The sequence below is a fragment of the Emydura macquarii genome, unplaced genomic scaffold (genome assembly GCF_026122565.2).
Source record: "Emydura macquarii macquarii isolate MOO-44397 ecotype Brisbane River unplaced genomic scaffold, CSIRO-AGI_Emac_v2 contig_3530, whole genome shotgun sequence".
NCBI classification, from domain to species: Eukaryota; Metazoa; Chordata; order Testudines; family Chelidae; genus Emydura; species Emydura macquarii.
The window spans coordinates 5,665,389-5,687,541 of NW_027133667.1; positions in this window are offsets into that span (position 1 = coordinate 5,665,389).

The following is a 22,153-nucleotide window of genomic DNA, read 5'->3' on the forward strand; positions in this document are numbered from 1 at the left end:
CAGCGGCCCTCTCCAGTCACTAGGGCTCGGCGGCCCTCTCCAGTCACTAGGGCCTGGCGGTCCTATCCAGTCATTAGGGTCAAGCAGCCCTTTCCAGTCACTCGGGCCAGGCATTGCAGGCTCCGATCAGTGGGGCGGTTGCTCCAAACAGCCACAGGGCCTCGGTCAGGCCTAGACTGCAGCCTCTGGGAAGACACATCTGCCTCCGGCAGGAGCTTCTCCCTGACTGAGCTGCTGGGCCTACCTTTTGTACTGGCCCTTCCTGTCCTGCTCCGCCCCTTTTCTCCTAGGTTGTTTGGCCTGCAGGGCCTTGTTCTGTCCAGCAGGGGCATCGCAACCCTTCCTCGGGCCCAGGGTCTGAGGAAGGCCACAGCGCCTTTCTAAACCTTCCATTGTCCCTGGCCTGGAAGACATGTGACCACAGCCTTGACAGCAGATGGTAAATTCCCACATACACGTAAGTGTTCAATGATACAGCAGTATCATAAGATCAACCGGAATGGAACATATAAGTTGTACGTAGAAAGATTTCCCAAATAATCACAGCTATAAATGTACATTTTTCTGGGTGAGCAAAATTTGTCACATGCTTCAAAGTCGTTTGATGGCAACTTTGCTTCCTTTGCCAAGATTTTTGCTTCTTGAACAATGAAGGTCTCACCATCCAGAGGGGTAATTTGAACTTCATCACATCCAAAGACAAAATGAATATGTTCTCGGAGGAAGGGAAAATTCAGTTTTACTTGTATTGAAAAAGGCAGCATGGATACATTCTATCATCTATGATTTTTAACAAATAGTTTGAGACGATTGACATGAAATATATTTTTTTAAGAGGCATCTTAAACAGTTTTGAACAGTTTGAAGATTGCCCACATAGTCTTCCTTATATGGAAAAGAGGTGAATAGGTGACCCATTTATTTTGGAAGCATTTAACAAAGATAGACATGAAGATTCCCTTAGCAGAATTATCTTGTGGTAACACTTTAAAACTAAGATTACAGGCAAGATTCTCATCTGGTGGTAAATCAGCATAGCTCCCCTTCAGTCAATGGAGTTCATATCAGTTTGCCGGGGCTGAGGATTTGGAACTATGCACTCAAGGTGTGTATGAGTGTCCATAAAAACTGAGTATTCTCAAACTATTTTACTCAAACTTCCAAAATATATTTGTGCTATTCAGGCAAAGAAGGGTTCTCGAGAATGGTTGCCATTAAAAACAAATAGAGGGAATTGTCAATGGAAAAAAACTTATTCTTGTGGCTGGCTCATATAAACCCATAAATGGACCAGTTCTGTTAACCCAGACAGGCATTGTTACCTTATGGATCTGTAAGTTATATTTTTTATGTCAATGCTTTCAAATGTACTTTTTATAAATATTTATAAGAATCCATTAGGGGCTGTGAGTATATGAACTGTCAAAAAAGGGGTTGTGAGTGATAGAGAAAGTTTGGGAGCCTCCCCTCTAGATCATTCTGCCTTTTAGTGATGCTGTTAAAGACTGACCAAGTGAGTTTGTGTTTGCTTGTGGAAAGACGGGCTGTTTTGTAGGGAGGGAAGAGGGATTTGTTGCTGTTGTTGTTTTGTGACACGGAAAGAGTTGTGGAGGTGAGTACTGGGAGCCAGAGAAAAAGTAAGAAGAGATTAAGGAACAGCATCCACATCACTGATAATTAAACAAACCCCTAAGCACACAGTGTTTGTGTTCAATGAGACACTATTATACTGCTGTACATGAGTCTCTTTAATGCATCTCTTGGGGGTTTCCCTCTACCCCAACTCCCTTGAAACCACAGGCATTGTTTGTAGTCCTGTCTATCCTGGAGGAAGTATTGTGCAGGTAGAAACCTGGCAAAAAGCAGGTCTGGTGGTCTTTTACAGTAATTTTCTTTAACACGAATTGGCTTAGTGCTTCCATTATACAATTGAGTCTATTGTAGAGGGATATATAATACAATCAGCTCTATATTAGAAGCATTAAGCTCTCTTGCATTACAGAAAATTACCGCACAAGACTGCCAGGTCCTGCTTTATTGGCCATGCTGACAGATGTAGATGGTCTATTCAACATCATGCCAAAAAATAAAGGTGGAAGGGGGTTGGAAATTTTTTAAATGACAAGAAGCTATATCACTGACTGTGGATTCATTTGTGTCAGACAACTTCCCTATGAGTGGCAGAGTGAAAGCAAAGCCACTAGGCCTAAACAACACCTTTTGTGAAAGATCATACTAGATTTGATTTTTATTCCAGGACCTCTAGACTAACCATTACCTAGGAAGGGGGCAAATTATTTCCTTCTGTTTGTATCAGCTAACAAAATGACTTTCATTGTCATAAGAAATGTTTTTAATTATCAACTGAGAAGCCAGAAAGAAGGGCCACAACTAAATGGATAATACAATAGCTCATATGAAGTATTTCTTATCTTCAAAGTGTTTTACAAATGTAAACTAACCCTACTGAGACGTAGGTAAGGAAATATAACTATCTCCATTCTACAGACGGAGATCACTGATTCAGAGAGTTCAGTGACTTGCCCAAAGAGACACTGATGTCAGCAGGGCATCAGGATTCAGAGATTTCTAACTTCTAGTCTTTTATTAAGACCATATAATCTCTGTAAAGGTTTAATTATCTTTTGCCTCCATTGCATTTTTAGTGGGGGTGGGGATTCTCTGAGTTCAGTCTCTACCCTTATACATATATACATTTTTCCATTTTCAGACGCCAGTATCACATGATCCTCATCATGCTGAAGGATGGATGGCTGTGGTACAGGCCTATTTTGGCCAGAAAAGAGGGCAGTGGTCACTCTGGAAAAATACTGTCACCCACCCAAATATTTTCAAGGCCTATAACAATTAAGCAGGCAGCAATAGCAATCAAGTTAGATTATATTGTGATGAAGATGTGGGCTCTGTGGATGTCCCAGCTGATGCTATGCTATACATCATGAGCTCTTGAAACGTCACAGAGGCAGCTGGGATACAACTTGAGTTCACCTCAAACTCTTTTGGCTCCAAACGACCCCCTGATTCTATCCAGTAGAAGATAGCATTATACATACACATGTAGTATTACAGTACTAACCAAAAAATACTAAACCTCTGGTGAGTTGCTTTCTTTCTTAAGCTGGTTAGAGCTCACAGGAGATCTGGTCACTTTGGATTGTGAAGTTTAAGTCACACCCAATCTTTTTCAGTAAAGGCTTCAAATTTAAAATGTACTAAATCCACATTAGGGTGTTTTTAAGTTTTGTATGTTTCAGTGAAGATTCTAGGCATTTCCATAGTATAATGGTAGGAAACATGATGCACTTTATTTCCATGAGATGGGGATGACAAATGGAGGAATGAAACCAAGACTGGGAGGTTAGTGGCCATCTAAAACAAAGCTTGGTTCACTCAGTAAGAATATACACATTTTTCTGAAGGTACAGTAGATCCAAGGTCAAAGAAACCCCATTTTTCTAGCTCACGTCAAGCACATGTTGTGGCATAAAAATAGTATTTTTATTAAGTTCAGAGAGATATTGCATAATAATAAAGTACACACAGTCATTCAATTAAAGAGCTGGATTGACTGACCAGTCATAGTTCTAGTTTACAAGAGGATACTTCACACTATCTGTAATAATGGACCATTCCATTACGACTGTCCATCAAGGGGTAGAGAGAAAGGTTGGTTGATTAAATATATATATTCTTTTTCAAAACCCTGTATTTTACAAGCATGTTAAACTACTTTAGAGTTACTTCTTGAAATCAGAGTGCTGCCTCGTTAGCATTTCAAACGCCATGATCAAACCACTCATCTTTGGTTTGCAGTCCTACAGGCTGATATCAGAACTCTTTCTGAGGTGGCATCCTCTCATTTCATTCTTGGAGAGGCATATTAATGTGTTTATGATCTTGTTTCACTCCAGCACACTTACTATGTGGTCTTTTATCCTCAGTAGTATAATCAAAGAACCCAGTATAAGTGTTCTCCCCTGTGTCTCCCTTTGCATGTTTGTAACTCTGTGTGTTTACATACTGTGTATAATTCAACTCTGTAACAAGAAGGACTATGGGCCTGATTCTGCTCCCACTGAAGTCAATGGTTAAAATTTCCACCAGCTTTAATTATGCAGGGTCAGTCTGTATATGCAATACCATTTCTAGCTGCAGAACTACAAGATGATTTTATAGTTTATGAATGACAAAGGGAAACTACAGAATGGACCACAGCTGCAGTTATGATGCATACTATATACACATTATAATGGGAGTGACATCTGGTATTCAGTGCCGAAAAGATGTTGTGGATGAACACTTTAACATACAATACAAAGAAATGGTTTCCAAATAACTGTAAATCTGGACTGAGGAACTGAGTGTTCAGATACGATGTTTAGAACAGGCTTGGGGAAAGGCTGAAACAATGAGGCACAGATATTCAGCAGGTGTAAGTTGTCATAGCTCCATTGACTTCAAAAGAGTTATGAAATTTTACACCAGCTGAGGATTTGCACCTGAGTTAGAGAGACATGCATAATGCATCTTGTTCAACATGCTTCAAAAAATAAAAAACGAAAGAAAAAGGAGGGGTTAATATATATAGATGAATGTGCAATTCATGAACACATATAAAAATACGTTATTTGTTAATAAATATGGTTGTTTTTTGACTGTACAATCATTAAATTATACATTCCATTCCATTTCATGTGCTATGAAGTGCCAACTTTTGAAATTTGAAGTTAAGAAATGTAGAAAAGGAGGCAGAAGGAATTGGTTTTTCTGAGCCTCTTCCATTGCCATTTTAAGGGGAATAAGAAAATGTTAATATTTTGGGGGCAGATTCTGATATTAGAGTGGTTTTGTATCAGTTTAACTTTTTAACTGCAATAGAATTACTCCTGATTTACACCCATGTAATTGACATGAGAATCAATCAATTAACTTTTAATTAACATGGCAAACCAAGTGGGTCTGTAGGTCTCTCTTTTCATCCCTACTGCCTTCTATTTAACTTTTATTCCAGTTTCATGGCCACAATATAGGCTGTAGTGAACTCTAGGGTGCAAAATCCCAGAGCGTAAAAAGTTGGTTTGAAAGCAAGATATCATGACCATATTTTAATTTAAATATATTAGAAGGGCTTCCAAGGAGTAATGGCTGGGCATGATGTTGGTAAGATCCAGTGTGGCTAAAATTAAGATGAACCAGTTGAGCTTTGATGGACACATCGTATCCAATTTTCAATGAGTTTCAGAGAGTGGAGCTCTAAATATACCTGTGGGTGCAAATATACTTAGTGTATACAAGGAGCTGTGCACCATAGTGTGTTATCGAAAATGAGTAGATAATCACATGGATCCAAATTCTGAAGTCCTTACTCATCCCAAATCTCAATGAAGTTATTTAGGGAAAATTCACACTAAGGACTGATGGCTAACACCAGGTTGAAATGTAAAGTTAAACTTTAATGGAGCCCTAAGTAAAAATGTCAGGGTTTGGCACTTAGGGTCTTATCCAAAGACTCCTCTTGATTTCACTGAGCTTTGGATCACAGCTGTCTAGTCCTTATAAGCTTTGTTATTTCAACACCAAATTCTTTCCTTCTTTCCACAGAACTTGTTCTTAATGCGATGTTCACAGCAAATTTAATATTTTAAAATGGAGTCGTTTGTGGGTTATTGATATGGCCATATAGGGTCTGAAAAATATTTTAAAGGGCATACATTTTTTTCAGTCTCTTTCTAACCCCAAAGCAACCTGATTTTCAACCAACTTTCGAAGAAAAAGTCATCATCTTTTGTTTGATATAAGCAACAACAAAAAAAGGCAAACTAAAGGACTTTTTTTTTCCTTCAGAAAGTTATAAGCATCTGAAGACAGGAGTTTATAATGAAACTGCCTCTTCAACCATAATGGGAGCATTGTGACTACGAAGCTATAATAATACAACATAGCGTACCAGTGGGAAATAAACACACATCAGTAAATCTTATTATTTCTATAACTATGCTACAATATAGGAACAATTTTAATGAGCATAACAACAAGTGCATCCCTACAGTTACTCTGCAGACACACTGTGTTCTCTGATTTGGTGTATAGTGTAATCCAAGGGTTTGTAAACTTTTTGAGTGTAGAAGGTATCTGAGAGAGATAATCTTCTGCAACACCTTCCTTCTCACTGGCACCAGTTGGAAACACTTCTTTGACCATTCACAAATGCTTAATGACCCTCCAGTCATTACAGCAATGGCTTTCTTGGAAAGTAATATCAGGAACGTGTTCATGTATTTTTAACTCTCTTTAAATGTGATAAGCATTTTTGTCCTTTTTTGTATAAAGTTAATCACACTATCAACTTTGGTGCTTCATTTCATCTTGCCCTCTCATCTCTTTCTCCACTTTTTCCCTTTACACACGCTTTTCTGTCATGGGCCCCTTCTCCTCAGTTTCACCCTGCATTCGTTACCCTGCTATTTGGTTTCCTTCTCCACTGGACATGCTGCTCAGCCAACTGGTTCTTCTTTCTCTCTCTTGTCCTTGACACAATTCCCATTTGTCTCACTCCTTTCTCCTCTATGGCTGTTGACCAGAAGCTCCAGTCCCTCTGGTGGTGGCTCCTCTTTCCTGAGATAACCAGGTTAACTCCTCTGTTTGTTTTGAGCTGCTTCTACAAACCTTCAGGTTCCTTTTTGTAAATAAGAGATTGGACAACTGTTGAAGCAGCTAGAAACAAAGTGGAGGAGCCAGCACCATGTCACCAGCCAACTCTCCATGGCCCAGCTGCAAGTGCTCTATGGACCATAGTTTGGAAACTCGTGAACACCTCCATCACATTTTCACTCTTTAACAGTATTTTTGTTATTTGGGAAAACCATGCATTACTCATGGCTTTGCTCTACCACGTGCAAATCGGACAGTCTCTCCCCCCTCCTCCACACACACACACTCATGAAAATAAGTATACACCATATGTATACTTTACTTAGATACCCACCAGAGATGGGCACCTCAGAATTTTGATTAATGTATTATAAGAACTCCAAAGTGTGCGAAACTGTGTTGGAAATCTTGCAAGAAGAGCCTGCCTTATGGAATTCAGCACTTTGTGTTTAGGTCGGTCCTATAACCAGGAAGTGTAGGTATATATAGAAGTGAAAAATAACTAGAACAAAATAATGCCCCCCTCGTGAGTCCCCTCTCGTTTATACCGTTGTAAAGCAGGAGAAACTCCATTGAAGTCAATGGTCTACAACTGGTGTGAGGAGACTCTAATATAATTTTTTCAAGTCTCAAAAACAGGCTCAGATCTAGGTCAGTTTGAGAGGTGAGGCAAGGTTTCATGTCCCTCTTTTTTTTATCTGAACCAGCTGGACAATCCCTGACAAATGCACACATGCATATTTCGGTGTATATATACAGATAAATACATGGGAGACTGTGGAGGGGCACGCCCTCACATTGACACAAAGGAGACTCATGAGCTCCTCTAGACCTGTTCAACACCAACAAGGCTTGTTCTGCCTGGAGAGTGGGGGGAGCTTAAAAGGGAAAACATGCCACAGGAAGGGGGGTAGTGAACAAACAGGGAGAAGGCTGCCCTGCCTCAGACAGCCAAGACAGGCCTGCTGAGATGGAGTCAACAACAAGCCTCACCAGTCCCGAAGCTGCACGACGCAGCCTCAACAGTACACCCCACAAACAATGGCTGCAGGTGGCCCCCGGGTACTCTAAACCCAAAGGGCTGATTCAGGAAGAATGTCTGAGTTCCAGATCACCTTTGCTTCTTTTCTATTTCCCACAGACTCCCCTCTCCCATAAAAGAAGAAAGAGGTGAAAGGACTTTTTTTTGTTATTTGTTTTTTTGCTCCAAGAACCTCTTGGGTATCTGCGGGAGTGGAGGGGAGTGGAGAGAAAGTAAAAGGACCTGAAGCGGGATCTGGAGGGGACCCCTGCCCCCCACAGAGACCTTACATGGATTGTTGAACCTGAAATTCTACTACAAGAAAGTTTCAGACTCCTAAAATAATCCTTCATGTAAAAAACATAATTTTATTCATGAGTTCATAGGTTACACTTACCACATTTAAAAGAGTTTTAGGACCAGATCTCCAGCTGGTGTAAATGGGCATAGCTCATAGCTCAGCTGAAGTCAGTGGAGCTATGCCAAATTACATCAACTGAGGATCTAGCCCAACGAATATAATAGTTACTTCCCATATCTCCTTGGGTGCCCAGCGTCTTTGATGGCAGCTCTGAAAAGTTTATTATACATTCTGAAAGTTCCCCTGCTGCCCTCACAATATTAGGTGCTTTGCTTCCCTGATCCTGATGACTTTATTCATTAGCTCATCTCATTTTAATTTTTTTCTTGATTAAATTTACTTTTATGGATATTTTTGTTCAACTCCTATGCTTTTCTATTATGTAAATTGGCAGCTGCTTTATTCTTGTGTAAAATCTGGATGGTTTGCCTTTTCCCCTCTGAAGTTAAAATCAATAAGAGCAGGGTGGAATTAAGACTTGTCCCAAAGTGGGTTATCAAGGGCTATATCTCCTCTTCATGCTGAGGATAAATTAGGCATGACTACGGACTGGTGACAGGCTCTCATACAAATGCATAATTCAACCCAAATCAGGGTGCGTTCATGTTCTATTACTTTTGTGAACTGTAGCCAAATTCAGGAAATCCATACAGCCCTGCTCCCCTCTGCATGTCCTTCAGTCACACCCTGCACCCCAAACCTAGGTTTTGGGACTTCCCATTTTACCTCTTAATGTCTTCAGGGGAGATGGGCAATTGGCCCATTGGGACTCTGAGGTGGGTGGTATCTTCTGCCTCTTTCCTCCGATTTCCAGAGAGTGCTTGGTGACAGTTCTATCCTTTCAGAGGCTTCAGGGGGCTACTTGGCATGTGTTGCTGCCTTCTACGAGATGAGCAAGTGAAAACACTGTTCCTCCATAGGAGAACAAGGATGCTTCCATTGTCAGCTGTAACTCTACAGAGATTGCTGCAGTGTCTCCCCAAAGCTCCTAATGTGATAACTAGGCAACCCTAAGGCTTCCCTAGCAACTGCATGCTAGAAAAGAAAACTCCATAATGCCCTTTGTGTGGTTGCTAGGGAATCCCTGTATATTCTACAGATATCCACACCATATATTATGGAGTGTTTCTATAGCTAGTTTAATAGAGAGTTGACTGGCAGCAATGGCAAGTGTTATTTCCCTGCTCCAACTGCCCTTTGTGGGTCTGGGGAAAATCCTGTGCATTCTTCTCCCACACTGAAGACTATAAAATTGCAGGACGCAGTGGTCCGTGCTCAGTAGCCCCCAAAAGGTCCTGATGAGGACAAGTCACCCAATGACTTCTGAAGGCACTGGAAAGGGATCCCCAGTCTCAAAAGCCCATCTGGAGTGAGTGGGATGCTTTCCCTTTTTATTCCCCCAGCTCATAGAATCAACAGGTAAGCAGGATAGCCCTAGGTCCATACCTCAGGATTAAGGAAGGTGGCCAGGAACCTGCAACCTGGGGGAAGAAGAGGGAGAGTTTTCTTGGAGGCTTGGACCTGAATATAATATAAACTTTTAATCATTCTATAGTGGCTGGATTCCACTACCTGTGAACCTTCAGGGTACTCTTTGTGTAAGCCATACAAAGCTGGTACAACAAGGATAAGAAAATCCTAACCATTATACTATTATTTTTATTTATGTTACTGTAGCCATTAGCCATGGACTAATCCATTGTGTTAGGCTCTGTACATGTCATGCCAATGATGTACGAGTATCCTAGAGATGATGCTCCCATAAAAGGGTCAGCTGTGAAGACAGGAGTGAGGGGAGAAGTGGTGGATGAGAGGAAAAAGAAGAGCTGCTGTTCCCTGCAGAAAATGGCACCTGTTGCTAAGAACAAAGAGAGAAACTAAATCCTAACATTGGAAATTTTGGCAAAGAAAATTTTCTTCCTTGAGTTGTGAGATTTCAGCTGCTTTTGGATAAATTTGCAGGGGGTTTCAGAAGAAAAGATCATAGAAGAAATATCATCAATAAAAAAAATGGAGCAGAGCGATACCACCTGCAGATGAAACTGGTCACAAACAACTTTGAACTATCTGCCCATACTGAAATTGCTTGACTGTATCTTGGATGGTACAGGCTTCAGCAGATCCCTACCATTATCACCATCCAGTACGTCACCAACTTCTCACCACTAAATCACATGACACTTCCGTCTCAAGAGCTCAGCTCTTTCACTAAAGATGCTAGTAAGCAGATCCAATAGAAAGTGGTGTGATAGCAAAACCTTTGACCCATCCTGAAAACACCTTTGTGTTCCAGAGAGACTTTGAACTGTCTGAGCCGACTGGGCTCATCTTTGTTCAGAAAAAGAATTGTTTAACTAAACAGGGAGGAATTATGTAACCTATACATCTCAGGCAATAAACACCTAAAACTAATTACAAAAAAAGAAGAGAGTTAGATTTGGGTTAGTACCTTTTGTATTCTGGGAAAGTATTCCCAAGTGGTTTATAAAGCACTGAGTTTGATGCTTGGATAATCCAGAGGCTGTGAAAGGCAAATCACCACTGAGATTATTTTACATTCTTTTGAAAACTTGCCATGGGATTTTTAAGTTCCAAATGGTCAATCAAAAGAGTCCTTGATTTAATATCTCATCTGAATGAGTAGACTTCTTACAGGGCAGCAGCTATTTCTACCACCCAACACTGCACTGCGGGATCAGCATCAGATATAAGCAACATCAACTGAACCCACAACCATATGGGCCAAAAGCAAAAGTAACAGCAACTGAGCCTCAGTGACACTGGAAATTACAGATGCGCTGTCCTGGTGCTATTTCTGATTCATATACATGAAGCAAACACTAAGAAAAATTCTGCTCTTTGCAAACTTCCAGTTCAAAAAGAATTTCAGATCAAAACATTTGCTATCAGATTGTTGGTAGCAACAGCTCAGAAGAGCTTCACAGCCACTGCCTATGAGCTGATGGTCTACCTGCTTTTACCTCAATCTCCACATAACCTTTTGATGCATATTTCATCCTGAGATTCCTGGATCTGTCTTATTTGACACCCACTAATGCTTTTGGTTATACGTATTCATGCCTCACTACCAAATTCTCAGCATTAAAGGGGCTCTGTACCCCAGAAATGGGGGAAGCGACTTTTATTTGAGCAGATGAGTTGAATATGGCACGAAGACAGAGCTTGGTGAATTTTTTCTATTGGAACTGGGTTTTTTTTCTCCTCAAAGGAAGAAAGCCAGATTTGGTGACACCCAAACATTTCATGAATTTGTGTTGATTTTGCTGAATTTTTCATTTCAACCACCCTGCTTCCCCCCAAAATTAAAATGATTCATTTTGATAGTTTCAAAATGAAGCATTTTGACTTTTCATTTCAAAACAACTTTTCATTTTGAAATGCCCTTTAATTTTTTTTAAAAAATCTTTTAAATTGTTTGAAATCAAAATAAACATTTTATTTTAGGTCAAATAATTTTTTAATTTATTTATTACTTTTCAATTTGTCAATTTAAAAAAATTGTTTAGTTGTTTGTATACTAACATTATTTTTATTATTTATGTTTGTTTATTTATTACAATCATAGCACAAAGCCATCCCATTTCTACTTGATGTACATTCACCCTATATTATTTTTGACATTATTGTAAAGTTATCCAAAGTAAACATCTTAATTTCACCTATAATGTGTCTCACTAGGGCCAACATTATTGGATATGATAAGCTATTTGGAGCAGAAAAAATGTATTATTTTGTACTGGTAAAACACTGCAAGACAAAGCCCTGTAAATGAATTGGATACCTGTGCTTGTATAATCAAGCTAGGAATCCAAAGTGAAGACTTTTCATAGAAAACAATTTGAATTATGACTCAGGTGAAAACTATAGGCAAGAACAAATATCAGGAAGGAGTCTGAAAGCACTGATTGACCAACTGGAGAAACCTTAAAGGAAGAGAAAAACAACATAATCCTTTCAAGTGAGAAGAAATTACAGCGAACATCTTGTAGACACCCTGATTTAGAACTCTCTCTGGACCAAACCACAATAAGATTTGATTATATGTTTTGGCCCAACACTGAAAAGTTTGGTTGCTTATCTGAACCTTTTGGTTCTGCAAAACTGAGTTGAAAATTTCAAGCGAATGGGCTCTTTTTGGAGATTTCTATTATTTTATTTCTTGCTTCTGGTCATGACAGAAATAATGCAAGAACAGTCTTTTTTGGTAGGATTTGAAAACTGTAAGCAGGAGTTGTGAACATGAAAGACAATGAAAAAATAGAGCTGGTCATTAAAAAGATAATTTTTTCCCACAGAAGTTGTGTCCCTTTTTCATAAAAAGAAAATAAATATTCAAATTATGAATTTTTTCAACCAGTTCTAATAACAAGGGAAAAAACTCACTAGCTTTTCTGAATCTCAGAATTGTTGGTGTCACAGTATGCAGACCCCCTGGAGTAGAGCCTGGGAGCTGTGGAACTGCTGGGTATGCTTATTAACTATTCAGATTGCAGTGGGCTCCCCATCATGCTCCCGCTGATGATAAGTAGCCAGCCCCTTCAGACTCTGTTATCACCCAACATGACAGCCAGTGGTGCCACACACCCAAGTCAGTTACCTAGAATGCTTTCCCTGAGCAAACATGGATGCAAATCTCAGCTGGTTTACCCCCAGCTCTCCAAGCCGAACCCTACAGGAGCACACCCTAACGTTATTCTGTCTTGCTTTGATCAGAAGTTTGGCCACAGTAAGCTCATTAATAAGTCCACCCCACTCCCCAGTGTGGGGAGAATATGCACCCGCCCCTGTTAAACCTGAGTTGAGATTGCCTAAACACTTCACTCAAACACACACTGGTTAAGATAAAACATTAAATAAGTGTATTAACTACGGAAAAATAGATTTAAAGTGATAATAAGTGGTAAATGTAAAGAGACTAGAAACAATTATCAAAGAAATAAAAATAAGATCACAGTCTAAATTCTAACAGGATTTGAATCTAGAAATGTCTCACTGTAAGAGATGGTACAAGCAGGCTACAGATCTTCAATTCACAGGCAGATACTGCTTTCCCTACCTGGGACCACCCCTTCCCCAATACAAGCTTCCTTGTCTTTTAGCCATTTCTTCAGATGTTGAGCTGGGGGGAGAGAGAAGCCAAATCATGATGTCACTCCCCTTCTTTTATTGTCTTTTCCAGCTTGCTGAAACAATTGATGCTCATGACCTTGGCTTGCCACCCTTATTGGTCAAAGAGTGTCCATTGCCTATGTGCTTCCCTTTGTGAAGTCTTCATTATAAACAATCTCTGTTAGTGGACTCTATCCTTGAATGAGTGAGAGATAGCCAACAAAGCTGTCTTGCCACTCCATTGTTGTGCCTGAAAGGCTGTTTGTGGGAGTTTCCCACCTTGCAACATGTTCCAGTAGCATTTTCAGCAATATTTTAAAACTTCCCATACAATGATAACACATATAATCCACCAAGATATTAATGTTCAGCAGATCAGGACTTTTAAAATAATACTACCTAAGGCATACTTTGTACAGAACATGTATTTGCTTTGGATAACTTGTTTATTTGTCTTTTGTGTCTGGTTTACTGGTCTAACGTGAACCAGAAGAAAGTCTTCCACGGAAGAGATCTATGTATAATATCACTAACAAGAGACTTGTTTTCTGAGTAAATTCAGAGCTGTGTTTTTCAATGCTCTAAACAAATAACCTAGTTAGTGTCTTGTAGACACTTTTCTGTTTTGAAATGGAAACCAATCCAGAAGCTGTGTGGCAATGGGAACGCTGAACTATTTTTTTTATTACTCTCATTATTATTTATATATTTTCCCTAGTGCACTAGCTTTGTATTGTTCCTTACCTTTGAATCACAGAGATAACAACAATGTAATAATGTTGAACCCTAGCACTGATACGACCTGTGTGTTTCTGCATGTTGCATACACTTTAGTGCATCATCCCTCATTTCTGGAATTGGAATTTAATTGTTCAAACAGTGGTTCATATATTTAAAAACCCACTGCCACACTGAGGAACATTTTTAGATGTAGCAAGCTACAGTTATCTCCCTTTTCTAGATTCGTCTTTCCATTACCAGGAAATGGATGTATAAAAAGAAGCATTTTCTTGTATAGTCATCCTCCTCCTACTTCCTGAAATGCTCGTTTCCCCAGAGTGATAATGATAAGCTGTGATGTCAAAAACTGAACTGTGATGACATACATGTATTAATCAGAGAGGAAGATGCTGATTATAAAAAAATAAAGGTGTCTATTTATACACAGCTACTGTAGCCTGGTAATCAGCACTGACAAGAAAAGAAACTGAGTAATAAAAGGCATCCATAAGATTTTGAGTCAGTGTCTGATCATCTTTAAAATAGTTACAGGCTGATGTGGAAAATCCACTGAAGTTTAAGGACTAAATTCTCAGCTGGTGGAAGTCAATGGAGATACACTAATTTACACCAGCTGAGGATCTGGACCTATATATACAGGATGTTCTTCCCTTTAAATATGCCCTTACTGATAATTTAAAAACAATAGTTAGTATTTTTGCAAACTCCGCAACAATGTCTAGTGGTTAAAACAGAGGCCTGGGAGTCTGACTTCCCAGGCTTTATGCTCAGTTCTGCACATCTGTCACTGCCTGGCTGTGGGGTCATGCAAGACAAGTTTCAGAAATGCCGAGCACACACAACTAATTGGAGTCAATGGAATTGCAGATGCTGAGCACCTCTGGAAAAATCAGGCTTTAAAGGGTATGCCTACACTGCAATAAAACACCCTTGGCTGGCAGCTAAAGCCAAATGTCTATGCTGCAATTTTATAGCCATGCACCTGAGCCTAAGGCAGCTGACATGGGCCAGCTGCAGGTGTTTTACTACAATGTAGACATGCCCAAGGTCTTTGCCATTTATAGGTGATAATGAGTTGCAATCTATAATTACCCATAGTTCTTTGTACCATGCAGTTTTTTTCTATTGGAAAGGAGTTTTGATTGCCTCGTCATTCACCCTAATTCAAAGGCTTAGTCTAAGAAAATGGTAGAGAAATATACAAACAGTATATATAGGAAGGTCATTTTTAAGGTTGGCAGTAGCCAGGAACTGACTGAATAGTAATCACACCACAAGACCACTTAGAAGAATAAGACTATTTTTCTAGTGTAACTAGAAGGCAGAATCTGAGAAAAATACACATATTTTGCTTTTTTTCAGCTATAATACTAAAATAAAAATTTAAAATAACAAAATGAAGGACTCTGGGTCTTTTTATAGTAGTTTTAAATGAATAGTTTTCCCTATGGGAGCCTGTGGTCGCAGTTCTAAGCTAATATATCAAATAATCAGTTTGAAAGCAGATATGCATCACCTTTGAGATGTCAAGTTGCCACCTCAAATCGTTGGAATTATAGTTTGTAGTTGGGATTGGTCTCAATGCAGCAGTCAGCAGCCAGCAAGCAGTGTAACTATCCCACTGCAAATCCATAAAGGAGACAAATTGGGCTTGTCTACATTATAGGCACTACAGCAGCACTGTAGCTATGCCACAAGGTGCAGACACTTCCTACAATTGTTAGAAGGGTTTTTTCCCATCGATGTAGGTAATCCACCTCCCTGAGTGGTGATAGCTAGGTTGACAGAAGACTCCTTCTATGTCTATCCTGGGAGTTAGGTTGACTTAACTACGTTGCTCAGGGGTGTGAATTTTTTTACAACCCTGAGGGGACATAGTGAGGTCGACCTAAATTTTAAGAGTAGGCCAGGACAAAGAAAGACATGATTGTAACTGGCTGATTTTACCCTGATTTCAAGAAAGACTTAAAACTGATTTTGTTCTCTTATTCATTATAACACTGATTTAAGTGAAGGTGAGTTCAGGGTATTAAACAACAGACAAGTGTTTTCAACCTGGCTCCCAGCAGCATTCTGTGATGGAACAGCTGTGTAAATAACTGATGAGTTCTGAAAAAAAAAATCAGAAAAGAAAAATCATTCTGGTGGAACAAAGCATGTTGTTCAACCTGAAATGAAGTGTTTTGTACTGATTTTGAGCATTTAATTTTTTTTTTACATAAAATGGAAAGAAGTTTCTAAACAAAAAGCTGTTTCAAATAAAAAACAGGGAAACATTTTGCTTAGAAAGTGTTCAAATAAAATTATTTGCCTTTTAAGTTTTTTTTGATTGCTTCCTCCCTCCCAACACAAACAATTCATCAAAACCAACATGAATTCAGAAAACATTATCAGTGTTACCAAATCTGCATTTTTTGCCAAAACAAAGTTTCACCCACACCTATACAATACATATCTGCTAGTGTAAACATCCCAGTGCAAATATTAGCATTCAAAAAACATTGTATGGACTTGGGACATGTCTGAAAGACTTTTGTTTCCTTCAAGAAAGGATGACAATCTGAGACAGATAAAATCTGGCTCCTGTTCATTTCATGATGCTTAGAAGGAAACACCATTTCATCAGACCATTACTCTGAAATTTCAGAAAATAAGAATCATTTACAAGCATGAATACATTCAGATATATATGGAAATGAAAATTAAATTGGCTTCTTTAAATCACAGGCTATTAGTATGAATATGATGACTTTTCTTTTTACTGGCTTTGAACACTAAGACTGAAATCCTGGCCCCAGTTAGGTTAGTGAGACATAAGAACATAAAAACAGTCATACTAGGTCAGAATGATGGTCCATCTAGGCCATGATCCTATCTTGGGCGTTCCCGGCATTTATATAGTGGCATTATGATTTTTTTTTGTATTACCTATTCCTTTCCTCATAGTTCCAAACATTCTGTTAACTCTTTTGATTGCCACTGCACAGTGAGGGAATGTTTTCAGAGAACTATCCATTTGCCACTGACTTCACTGGGGCCAGGAATTGCCACCATAGCAATTCTGGCTTCTCTCATTCATTTCAGCTGCTCCATCTCTTTCTGGAGCTGTCTCCTTCCCTCCATCCGAGACACTGTTTCTCTTTAAAAGTTGCCCTCCTTTTCCATTGTTTGCTATGGATTCTCAGTCAGTCAGGTGCTTTTTGATCACTAGGTGCCAGGGGCTAGATTATGGCTGGATCCTTGTGCAAATGTGCAGAGAGGCAGAGCGAGAGAGACACTCCTCCTTGCCACACCAGGGCTAGGGACAAACGTGTTCCCGATCCATCGGGGCATGCAGCAACTCTTCCTTCCATAGGGGTGAGAGAGGAGGCAGGGCCATGACTCTGTCCCCCTTCACCAGCCTAGGGCAAGCCATAGCACAACAATGGAGATGCATGACATGCTTTTCCACTTAACTGACAAGCCATGCCAAAATGCTACTGGAGCCCTTAATGCTTTGCACTGAAATAAACACTTGCTGACACTGAAAATGACTCACTAATGGGGCCAGTAAAGGATTATGTGATATTTGGACTTTTGATGACATTTTTGTAAAATACTGTCTAGGAAAATTTGCCATGGAACAAATTTTCAGATTATCTGCTTTGATTCTTGTCTTCTAGTTCACATACAAGCATAAAATGTTCTTCAGATCATGTCAGCGCTAGTTACAATGATATTTTATGTACTGTGCATATGGCTTATAGAGTAAGGAACCAGTTCTGTGTTAGGCAGTTGGAAGAAGAACTATCCACAGCACACTTCAATTTAGCTCCTAGATTTGATGCTAGCTGGCTGAATACTTCTCAAGCATTTGAGCAGTACAGTTCTAGAAACCACTCTCATTGCCTGTCCCACTGAGCAAACTCTGCATTACAGACAGGCCATCATTTTGCTTGATTTGTTCTGTCCTATTTGCAGCCAAAGATCTAGGCATGGATCCTTCTCCATAGAGTAGAACTTAATTAGCTAGACAAAGTGGTATGATTTATTAGAGCAAAGGAATTAAGTAGTCTAGTGACTAAGAGATCAGATTTCTATAAAATGTGTGGACTTTACAGTTATACCCAGTGGTGGTGACAGAATGCTGATTATATGTGAATACATTCTCCTTGGATCTAATTAAGGAAAAATCTGGGGACCTTTAAATCAGTCACGCAGTTTGTGAAGCTTGAATGATGTTCCAGTGGCCAGATCTATCACATCTTTTGTCACCTCCAGTCCAGCGAGATACACCCTGGTGGCACTGTCACGCTGGTTGGATTGGGGGCGGGGGGCATTTATTATATTGTTTGACATCAGTATGTCAAAATCATAATAATTTATGTGAGATATACCATGTCAAGTACAGTTAGAAAGGCTATAATGTGCTGAATAGGATGATGATGTTTATGTTCATGTGTTATATGTGTAATGGAAGTTATGGATATGTTTGATATATCAGTATTTCAAATTGTGCTGTCTCGATAACACCTGAGACAGGATGTCGGCAGAACAATAGCCTGCTTAACGGCCCATTGAGACACTCACAGGTGCTAGGGGCTCAGGGGGAGAAGCCAGGGATATACCTGATGAGTCACCAGGACTTGCTCATGTGATTCTGAACTCCATTTTGGTTCCTGTGAAATTCCACAAGCAGCATGGCAAGGGTCAGAGGACATATAAGGCAGAGGCCTGGGATCCATTTTGTGTTCAATCCTGTTCAGCTTTCAGCACCTATCTACCTCTGGCTCAAGAAACTGTGAAACAAAGGACTGAGACCCATCCAGGTACTGGATGTACACCAGAGTGACTATACAAGCCTATAAACTCCACAATTCTTCTAGAAACCTGATATATATGGACTTTCAAATCATTTGTATGTATCTGATTGCTTTAATCCTTTAACATTTCTCTTATTGTTTGTTTCTTTCTTTTTATAATAAACCTTTAGTTTTAGTTACTAACGGATTGGCTGGCAGTGTGGTATTTTGGGTAAGATCCAAACTTATATTGATCTGGTGCTGTGGCTGACCCTTTGGTAAAGAGCATAGAGTTTAAATAACTGGTCTCTTTAACTGGACCTACTGGCTGACTGGGGGCCGGAGACTGAAATGCAGTAAAGTGGGCTGTGTGTATTTGTGTACTGGCTTCTTGATAACCAGTGTGGGGAACCAGAAGCACTGTTTGTGGCTGGTTGGGAAGCCTGACTTCAGTGTCACCCACCAGTGCTGGGAGAATCTGTTGTCCTTTTACAGCCTGCCCTGACCTTGACATTTTCAGGTGGCTGCCCTAGGCATGGAAGGGTCACAGGCACTTTGTAGTACACCCAGTAATTTGCAAATAAATGATCTGGAATTGATAGCAATAGTAATTGCAGTAAAGAAAGAGGGGTTGCACAAGTAAAAGCACCATCTAGTGAAGTTGATATAACCATTGTTCTGGACACTGACACTATTAAAACAATACTCAGAAACTTAGCCTGCAGTGCTGTCTCCTCTTAAGGGTATGCATGGATATTTTCTTTGTATTTACCAAAGGATTTTAACACACTTCTCCAGGACATAAGAGATCAGCTCCTCACTGCAAGTGTATTTTCACTTCCAAAATGGCAAAATTGGTGAATGTGGGTCCTTCTTGTTTTCATGGGTTACATCATTTGCACACACAATGGACAGAATTCATCAGCTAGTCAAGTGAGTTGAAGTGACCATACATGATCACTTACAAGAAGCAAGGAAGTGCCCCTGGCAGAGAGGAAATTTCCCACGCTAGTGATGGTTTAAAGGACAGGTTTGAAAGTTGAAAGGAACGAAGTCATTGTAAGCATTTGTTCAGTGCAGTGCTTGTGCAATTCAGCTACTATTCATTGTATTGGAAAGTGCTGTCATAATATTATGTTCACTTCACCAGTATATAATGATTAAAAAATTGTTAGCAATTAGGAGATCCAGCTAGCGGCAGTAAACCAGGTGAAATACACTGCAATTAGGGCTCAGAAAAGGTAGCATTCTCTTTCTTTCCTTTCATAGAAGTCAGCTACGGAAAGTGACTCAGTCCTCTCCTTTCACCACTAACTGATGATAAAAGTAAAAGCTTGTTCTAGGACTAGGTAGGTCCTCACACTGCCAAGAGTGGACACAGGCTCTGATTTTACACCTACAAAGCAGATGTAAATTGATTTTGTTCCACCTTAGTCCGTGAAGCAATGTCAGCATACACCAGCTGAGGATTTGTCTCAGCAGCTGCAAACTGGATGTACAATGCGACCAAATTAGAATGGTAGCCTATTACAGTCCTTCTCCAGAGAGGCAGATGACTACACAAGGTGAAATGCAGTGGAGAATTAAGCCATAGTCTAAATTGTTTTCACACGACTTACCCTAGATTAGCACTGTTAAACTCTCAGTCTTCTCCAAATCTCAGAAATGTTTCTTTAAAAAAAAACAAACAAAAAAACTGCCAGTATTGGTATATTCTGACAACAGAAATTATGGAATTGTTTTCCTTATGCTAAAAAATGAAGAGTAGAATCTACCTGGGATTTTAGCTTCGATGGAAACTCAGTCATACTTTGCATCAGGTCAGATAAAAACTTATGTGCCTCTTAGCAGCAGAATAGTGACTACTTGACTCTGATTGTTATAATAATTGTTAAGAAAGCAAGCTCCTAGTCCATTTCTTATCTCAGTATTCATCATGACCAAAATTTCAGACAACCTTCGATGAGATTGAGGATAATGTGATGTATTAATCATACTTAGGAGATGCATATCAGAGTTTGGATTCTGTGATGGGGTTGGGTTTACTAGTGGTGGGAGTTTAGAGGGGGAGTGGGAGAGTATTTTAGTAAACTAAAGATGATACCCCCTGCTCCCTCCCCCCATAAAAAACAAACAAACAATAAAAGAAAGAGCTGCAGGAGTAAAAAGAGAATGCAGGTGGAAATGCAGCAACAGAGTGGGGACTATCCAGTTTATTGCACTGAATGTAACATGTATGATTATCTGCCCTATTGGTGGGTGGTGTATGTGTGCATTCAGTGCAAGGAGCTCCTGGGCCTAGGAAACCACACATGGGCTTTGAAGACCAGAGTGGCTGAACTGGAGGGACTAAGGGAGACACAGAGGTACATAGATGAGACTTTCCGGGACACAGTAGAATGGTCCCACCCCCATATGACAGCCTCTGTACTGCAAAGTCTCAGGAAGGGAGAACTTCAAACTGGAGTGGAGGGAAACAATCTCATAGTTGGGACCCTCCTTCCAGATGATATCATGGTATCCTCTTGCACTGAGGATACCTCTCAAGGGGAGAGAACTCCACTTATTAGGAAAAGACAGGTAATAGTAATGGGGACTCGGCCATTAGAAACATAGATATCTGGGATTGTGATGACTGGGAGCACCGCATGGTGACTTGCCTGCCAGATGTGAAGGTTGAGGATTTCTCGAGACATCTACACAGACTTATGTGTAGTGCTGGGGAGAAACTGGTGATCGTGGTACACTTAGAAACCAGTGACATGGGGAAGAATAGGAGAGAGGTCCTGGAAGCCAAATTTACGTTGCTAGGTAAGAGATTGAAGTCCAGGACCTCCACGGTAGCATTCTCTAAAATGCTTCCAGTTCCACATGTGGGGCCATTGAGAGGCAGAACTGCAGGGTCTCAATGCATGGATGAGACAATGGTGTAGAGAGGAGAGGTTTAGATTTATTAGGAACTGGGGAACCTTTTGGGAAAGGGGAAGCCTATACAAGAAGGATGGGCTCCACCTAAACCAAAATGGAACCAGATTGCTGGCACGTCAAATTAAAAAGGTCATAGAGCAGTTTTTAAACTAAGGGCTGGGGGAAAGCCAACAGGTGAGGAGGAGCATGTGGTTCAGGCAGAGACATCCCCTAGAGGAGGATCTATTAATGGAGATTCTCTACGTCCTAGTAAGGCGGAGAGGATGTAAGAGGATAAAATATGGGTAGGATCTGATGAGAAACAGTCAAATGAAAAAGAGTCCTGTTCAATTACATCACATGATGGCAGAGAGCTAAAAAGTTACAATTATCAAGTGCTTATTTACAAATGTTAGCAGTCTAAATAGTAAGATGGGTAAACTTAAGTGCCTCATATTAAACGAGGATATTGATATGATAGGCATCACAGAAACTTTGTGGAATGAGGATAATCAATGGGACACAGTAATATTAGGGTAC